The sequence below is a fragment of the Giraffa tippelskirchi genome, chromosome 3, assembly GCF_054371585.1.
Source record: "Giraffa tippelskirchi isolate mGirTip1 chromosome 3, T2T-mGirTip1v1.2.pri, whole genome shotgun sequence".
NCBI classification, from domain to species: Eukaryota; Metazoa; Chordata; class Mammalia; order Artiodactyla; family Giraffidae; genus Giraffa; species Giraffa tippelskirchi.
Window position 1 is genome coordinate 126518451 of NC_137277.1, and position 8372 is coordinate 126526822.

Consider the following 8372-nt stretch of genomic DNA (forward strand, 5'->3'; position numbering starts at 1 on the left):
TTTTTTAGTAATGTTATTGTGATAATGATGGCTGTTTTGTAGGTAATGATAATTCCAAGCATTTCTAACTCATTACCTGCCTACTGCACATTGTCAATGAATAATATATTTTTATCTTTTTGAATATTAAAGTACACAATAGAAGTGGAAGCCTAAGCTTTGAGTGATAGAATGTGGAACATATTTTTAAAGGCAGATACCATCAATTCAGCTTTTTTCATAAAAATGATGGAGTGATAATATTTTCAAATAAAAAATCAAATATAGTCTGTCAAATGATTTTTGTGTCATTTTCAAGAGTAGAGAAACATCTAATAAGAGGAGTTTTGACACCATTGTATTGACATATCTAGGCCAATTCGATGGTTTGGAAGGACAATGACATGGAATATATGTAATAATTAGAACTCTCATGGAAATTCCAAGACAGATGGTTATCACCTAGTTAGAACTAAACAGAATAAAAAGTCTTTGGAAGTTTGGTAAGCCTATTTTAAAAGGTTACCAGTGAACAATGCATCAGTCATAGTAAGAATTCTATGTACATATATTTATTTTAAACCTGGAATATTTTGTATAAACTTGATCAAGTTAACAAGTCCTCCCTAAAAGCCTTTTGGAAATTCTTTAAGTACTACTCGCCATGATTTTAAAATCATTTATAGAGAAGTCATTTCATTGGAATAATTAAAGTAAAACTCATTACTGAGTTTTCTTAGCAATGTAACTTTCAGATGAAGTCATACTAAATATTTCCCTGTCTATTACAGCCATCTCCTTAATAACATTTGTCAGCATATATTATACACTAAAATTATTTATGATATTTTATTATTGCTGACTTTGATTTAATTACATTGGAGTTTAAAAGAAAAGGCACATAACCTGAGAGGGTCACAAACACTTGGTTATACTACAGTTCTGTGAAAGGGCATCTTTCCCCTTGTCTCTGCCTCTGCTTCCACCTGCTTCCCCACTTCTAAAACCAGACATAAAATTGTATTGTGCAATCTATCCTGTGTGTGTGTGTATGTGTGAATGAATGTGTAATCTATTCTTAATCCCATCTTCAGAAAATGCTGTGGGCTGTCCTCAAAAATTTGCTTCTGAAAATAACAAACCCTCTCAGTCACAAATTAACCCCAATCTTTTTTTTTTTTCTTCTTTTTGCCCTTGGCCCTGCTGTGTAGCTTATGGAATTTTAATTCCCTGACCAGGAATCGAACCTGGGTCCTCGTCAGTGAGAGCATGGAGTCTTCACCATCGGACCACCAGGGAATTCCCTTCGGTTTTTTAAATACTGCGGCTCCTCTAGGTCTTTAAGAGGTGAATATGTCCATCAAGAATGTTTCAAATTAGAACTCGGAACCTTCTGAAAGGAGTTGTTTGCCCATTTGGAGAATACCTTCTCTGGTGGATGATATGACTTCTAATGGAGACTGAGCGACAGTTTCTCCCAACCACTGTATTTTTTTTTAATATACAGGAATCTAATAGTCACCTCTTCTAAAACTTAGAATTATCCTTCTACTCCCTGGCCATGTTTAAGATTTCTGGCTGTCTGGGGCGTTGTATCACTTGTGTTCTGCTCAGTGGTTTGTGTGAGGGTGCAGTCAGGTGGTCAGCACTGGGGGGGTGGGGTTGCTGGCCCATCCTCTCTCTTCGATGACACCCACTCCCTCAGTGGGGGGCCCACCTGGAGCTACCAGGCACTCCACACCCTCCTGGTTCAACCAATACTATTTATTAAATGTACTTTCAAGAAAACGCATGGCAAATTCCTTCTCCCAGTATACAGATAGATCGTCAGATTTTATATTCCAGCCTTCCTAAGGCATTTGAGTAATTGCAGAACTCTAAACTTTAAGTCAAAAGAATTAATCTTTGTCATTTACAATCAGAAAAAATGAAAACAATTTAAAATACTCACATATAGGGAATTAAGTAAATGACATGCACATGATGTTATGTTACTACATATTAAAATTACATTTACAAGATGTTTCCACTTTTTAATATAAAATTATAAATATTTTAAACTTGTAGAATTTTAATGGCAAGAAAATGCTTATATCATGTGTTAAGCAAACAACAGGAAATAGTACAGTAAGATGAAAGCTATTTAAAATATCACAGGAGAGAAGGAGGCAGCCGCCGGGCTAGGGGAGGGGTCCGCAGGAAAGAAAAGAGATCCTGTTTGCTGTGGGAAATGGATTGGTAAAGACAAAGCAGTGGTAGAGCTCTTGGGAAAGTGTTGCAGAAGCCCAGGTCACCTTCTAAGAATCAGGCATTGGTGGAAGAAGCTCAGGAGACTGTGAGGCCAGAGTGGTGAATGTCATTGTCAAGTCCACAGGAGTCCTGTGAGACGCCCGGAGGGAGAGGGCTGGAAAGATGTGGGCCTGCAATCTTGAGGAAGAGTGCTTTCAAACCAGTATGCGGGGCCAGCCAGAACCTTGACGGACCCGGGAATCTGGCCAGAAACCTGAGCGGGAAGGAATGCCCTCCTGGAAGGAGCTGGCAGAGCACAGCGCCATGGACACGAGGCTCCAGGAGGGCAGGAAGGAGCCCCCAGCCCAGGGACATGCCCCCGGCAGCGGGGCTGCTGCTCTCCATGGCCCTCATGAACGTCCTCCTCTACCTCTGCCTCGACCAGCTCTTCATCTGGCCCCGGCGCTCCGCGGAGGACCCTGGCCACTGCCCACCCCCGCCCCCAGCCCCCCGGCCACTTCAGCTTGGGGCATATGACCAGCTGCTCGCCGCGGCTGTCCTCGGAGCAGCTGAAGACAGACGTGAGGCAGCTGAAGCGTGTCAGGGAAGGAGCGGAGAAAAAAGTGTTTCTGTTCGAGTGGAAGGAACGCAAGGTGGCCCTGTCGAGGTTCACCAGGCTGGAGGTGAGAGATGACTTCCTGCACGGGATGCGGATTCTGCAGGCACCATAGAGCAAGCACGTGGTCATGCTACTGGGCTACTGCGAGAAAGATAACATCATCCTTACCGAGTACCACCCCTTAGGCTCCCTGGGCAACCTGGAGGCAACGCTGAATCTCTCCAAGTACTGCAGCCTGCGGCAGTACAGGCTGCAGATGGCCCTGGGCGACGTGGCCATCCTTGACTTCCTGCCCCCTGGGCATGCTGGTCATGTGCGACTCCAGCGACCTGTCCAAGACACTGTCCTAGTACCTGCTGACCGCCAACTTCAGCATCGTCCTCAACGACCTGGACACCTTGCCCCTGGTGAACCACAGCTAGACCTTGGTCACCAGGAGCTCCGTGGGGACTTCGTGGCCCCAGAGCAGCTGTGGCCCTTCGGAGAGGACGACCTTCTAGGACGATCTCATGCCCATCTATGACAAGAAGAGCAACATCTGGAAGATTCCAGACGTCTCCAGTTTCCTTCTGGGGCACGTGGAAAGGAGCGACATGGTCAGATTCCACTTGTTTGATATTCACAAGGCATGTAAGAGCCAGGAGCCTGCAGAGAAATCCACTGTTCAGAATGTCCTGGACATTTACCAGAAGGTTCTGAATCTACCCAGAGACACCTCGACATCTCAGACAAGAGAGATGCTGTAAAAGCCAGTACTACGGTCGTTGCTGCTGCTGCTGCTGCTAAGTCGCTTCAGTCGTGTCCGACTCTGTGTGGCCCCATAGCTGGCAGCCCATCAGGCTCCCCCGTCCCTGGGATTCTCCAGGCAAGAACACTGGAGTGGGTTGCCATTTCCTTCTGCAATGCATGAAAGTGAAAAGTGAAAGTGAAGTCGCTCAGTCGTGTTCGACTCTTTGCAACCCCATGGACTGCAGCCCATGAGGCTTCTCCATCCATGGGATCCTCCAGGCAAGAGTACTGGAGTGGGTTGCCATTGCCCTCTCCGAGTATGGCCGTTGAGGGGTGGGAATCAGGGAACGGCTGGAAGAGTTGCACCGGTTTTGCCCTGATGTAACCTGTTAGTGGCTCTGCTCCGGGTTCTTCCTCTCCTGACCGCTTGAGGGGCGTTGCTAAGCAAGAGCACATGGGCTTGACGTGAACCTGGCTGCAAGCAAAGGTGGAGAGAAGCAGTGAGTCTGACCAGTATCTGAAGGAAGTAACAAAAATGGAGCTACAAAGAGGTGTTTCTAACAGCTAAATCTGTAAGCTTGTAAGCAATGTGTATAGAGGGGTTTTTAAGTGGCAGTGTGTGGAAGACACAAGCGGTATTTCTCCCTTTGTCAGGTGAGTATCTGCAGTGTACTTCACGGTACAGAGGAGACATCACTGTGTTTCAGGTGGCTGCTCAGGGACAGGTCTGTGTCATCCACGCCTCAGCAAGCTAGCATGCTTTCTGAAACCTTGAGTGAATAAGGAACGTTTAAAATATTGCGTTATGATGGAAATCACATCTCTGTTACTACTGCCTTGAATGGTGCTTGTGAAATTCCTCTTTACCTTCCAGCTGGATATTTATTCTGTGTTCAACATTAATTATTGTGAACATTTTACACCAACAATGTCTGTCACTCACTCATTACTGGAAGGCGCAGAGCCCTCCCACTTGAGTTGCTTGATTGAATCCTTCAGAAAGCTCTTTCCTTGGTCCCTGTCATCCTCGTTTGCAGGGAGGAAGGATGTGGTGCATATTCATCATTATTAGTAAGGGGTTAAAGCTGGCATTGGGGGCAGAAACGCTATGCACAAGCCTCCTGGTCACCAGAATTACAGAGAGCTGGCCCCACCCCACCCGGCAGTCTCAGACTCAGTGTCTGGGTGGAGTCTTTGCATTTCTCACTGGTTCCCTGGTGATACACCCAGTGCTGCCAGTCTGGGAACCGCATTTTGAGAACCAGTGTCCTTACCTGTCAGGCAGGCAGTCCAGGCAGTAGACAGGGAATACGATCAGTATTATCCTTGTTCTCTCTCCCATGGTGATCGGGTCCTGTGAGTCCTACAGTTGGTCAAAGAATACACTTGCCCAGGGTATATTAACTGCTGCTCTTTTTTATAAACATGCTGCCAGAACCCACTAGGATGGCTGTAATCAAAAGGATGGACAATAACGAATGTCAGTGAGGATGCAGAGAATTGGAACCATCATACGTTGCTGGTAGGAATGTAAAATGTTCCAGCTGCTTTGGGAAACAGTCTGACTGTCCTAAAAAGGTAAAAAATAGAGTTACCATGATCCAGCAGTTCCACCCCCCAATATTTGCCAATGAGAATTGAAAACATGTCCTTAAAAGAAGTTGGACACAAATATTCATAGCAACATTATTCATAATAGACAAAAGACAAAGATAACCCAAATGTCCATCTACTGGTGAATAGATAGAAGAAAATGTGGTCCATCCATACAAAGAGGTAACATTCAGCCATGAAAGGAGTATAGCACTTATGCATGCTCCAACATGGATGAACATACTAAGTGAAAGTGGCCATCACAAAAGACCACATGCCATATGATTCCATTTGTAGGAAATGTCCAGAATTGACAAACTCACAGAAATAGAAAATAAATTAGTGGTTTTACAGGGGCTGGCAGGGGCTTGGAGTTGAAGAATGGGGGGTGCTTGCTAATGGGTACAGGGTTTCTTTAGGGGTGATGAAAATTTCCAGAAATGATAATGGTGATGGTTGCACAACTCTGCGTATAATAAATACCACTGAATTGTATCAAAGGGGGAAATTTTGTGGTTTGTGAATTATATCTCAATAAACCTGGAAAAAAAAATATCACAGAAAAAGACTCGAAGTGAATATTTGCCTTTGTGTGATGAGATTATGGTTTTTATTTTAATTACTGAACTAGTCCTCTATGATTTTTGCTGTGAGGAAAACATAATATAAGTGTAAAAAGAAGAAAGGAACAGATTGCCAATGGGGGATTTTTAAAACCAGGTTCTGCCTCTGTGTGTGTGTTTGTGTGTATGTGTATCCAGCTATGTTTACCTGCTTCCACCTCCACTGTTTATTTGGTAGGAAAGGTTGCAAGTTTTCCACAAGCCATGACTGGGGAAGGTTTGCTTTGCCTTTCACAAAGTTGGCTCTGGCTAAAGTGCTCAGAGGTTTAGAACTGGATTTATGTAAGTCTTACCTTACTAATACATGGAACCCTTTGGATTTCAGCCTCCCTAGCATCCTCTGTATTGCTGAGGAATGCAGTTTTTGGCCCTCTTATCTCTCCACATAGAGGACAAAGAGCTTTGGCATCAAATTGACTTCAGTTGCAGTGGACTCCCCTGATCGCTAGTGGCATGACCCCTGGCTATATACTCGGTCAGTAAGCAACGGCTTTCTCATCTGTTAACTAGTAAAGAACACTGTCTTGTTCTTGTAGGATAAAAATGAGGAGACCCATGTGAAAAAAACCTTAGCACAAGTTCTCAAAAATGGAGAGTCACTTTATTTCTTTTGTCTTCTAATTGTACCATGCTTCCAAAATCAAGCATCCTGATAGTGAGGATTTTTTGAAGAGTGGAGCTGGCCTCTCATTTCTTAGGATGGAGTTTTTTTTTTATTTCTTAGGAGTCTTTTTGTTTCCATTAAATATGCCCAAACTCTTGAGTAAACAAAGTCCCAACTTTATTCAAATAAGCCTTGGTTTTTCTCAGGAGAATAGTGGGTTTTCTGTTCCAAGTTAATAGAATAAAAACCTTCAAATGTGTTTTCTCCACAAAGACTAACTTAATTCTGCTAGAGGCTTTTTCCATTTCCTGATGGTACCTAAGGAGACCATGACTGTTAATAACAGTACTAATTGTTTAAATCCATTTGTTAGGAAAACAAAGTTCTTATTTTCTTACTATTATCATTTTTTTAATGAAAAGAATTAATTTAAATCACATAGCTCCTCTTGTGGGTTTTTTTTTTTTTTTTTTTTGCCATCTCTAAGCTTGGTGCCATTTTGTTTCAGTGTTAAATACAAATCTCATCTAAAGCCTTTTGCACGGTAGCTTATTTCTATTATTCTCAAGCCGGGTCAAGCCCCATATTGATAGCATCCTCAATCTCCCTGAGCCCCTGAGCCAAAGTTGACAAATACATACAAGATAGCCTGAGGTAAAAGGTAACTTACTCCATTTCTTTCAAAGTAGATTTATTTCTTCATAGAAATTAGTTGAAAGGACTGTGATTTGTTTCTTTTCACACTGGTGCTTCACTCTGCCTCCTGGTGGTTGAACAACACTAGTTTTTTTTTTTTTTTTTTTCTGTCCTTTGGAAATATTGCTCATGGCTCCTGTGGGCTGTAGAAGCAGAGAGTCTACAAAAGATAAAGTCTCAAATCTCTTCAAACACTCCCCATGCTCAATCTGCTGCCAAGCCATTAAGGAAGGCAAACTCCTCTCCCATATGGGTTGTTAACTTTTATTTGTTCAGTGCTGCTCTTAAATATGGCTTGCCTGAACTCTAGCTTCTTTCTGGATTGAGAAGAGAGGACCTGGTATCTGCTATGATTACAGCAGGATCTGATAGTCTCCTGGCCCATCTCACATGCACCATGACATGTAGCTTCCTCCTTTTGGCCTCACCCATTCATTCATAAATTCATTTTCCCAATCCAACAAATTTATTTTAACCACCTAGTATCAACCATTCTAGGTGCTAGAGATATTTTAGTGAATGTAGCAAGTAAAAAAAAACAACAACAAAAAAAACCTTCACCTTTCTGGAGTGTATTATTTAGCGAGGGGAGGGAATGGAGAATAGGTATACTGTACACATTGTATTTGAAAGTGATAAGTGCTTTGGGAAGACTGTAGAACAGAGTGATGGAAATCAGAAAGTTCAAGTGGAGAGGTTTACAGTATTAGATAAGGTGGTCAGTGTAGAGTCTATTGAGAAATGGCAGATGAGTCAAGATTTGAAGGAGGTGAAAAAGTGAGCCAGAAATCCATTTGGGGAAAGAATTTTCCAGGCCGGGGCAAAAGTCTTGTGGTGGGAAAAATCAAGATGCACTTATTTAAAAAAAATTAATATTTTTGGCAGTATCAATCATTGGGAAGTCAGAGATGAATCAAGTATGTTTCTTGCTTTCCAGAGCTTATAAACTGGTATAGGATCCAAAATAGACAATTTCAATATATCATAACTGTTGATAAAGCATAAAGCTAAAGATGCTAGGGGTGGTATAGCATCCTTGTAGCATGCTATAAGAATGCTATAGGAGCATAAGAGATTTGAAGAAGGTAACTCTGCTAATTGTTTCTCTTTGTAGCATTTTCTAAACAAGATTGGATAGAGTATAGACTAATCACAGAAAAATATAGTACTTTTTCTGATGAGAAGTATTCAAACTAGTTTAGGAAGGTCTGTATAAAACATCCCATTTTTGTAACTTCTCTGATAAAAAATAGTTTACTGAAGGATCTGAGAAATTCTCAGTAAAGAAATGATTTCACTT

At 42.3% G+C, this 8372-nt stretch overlaps 1 pseudogene; it reads left to right on the forward strand.

The window, feature by feature from the left end:
* The first annotated feature begins 2532 nt into the window (after nt 1-2532).
* On the forward strand, nt 2533-3573 carry LOC145542597 (protein O-mannose kinase pseudogene; annotated as a pseudogene).
* Nucleotides 3574-8372: the final 4799 nt, after the last annotated feature.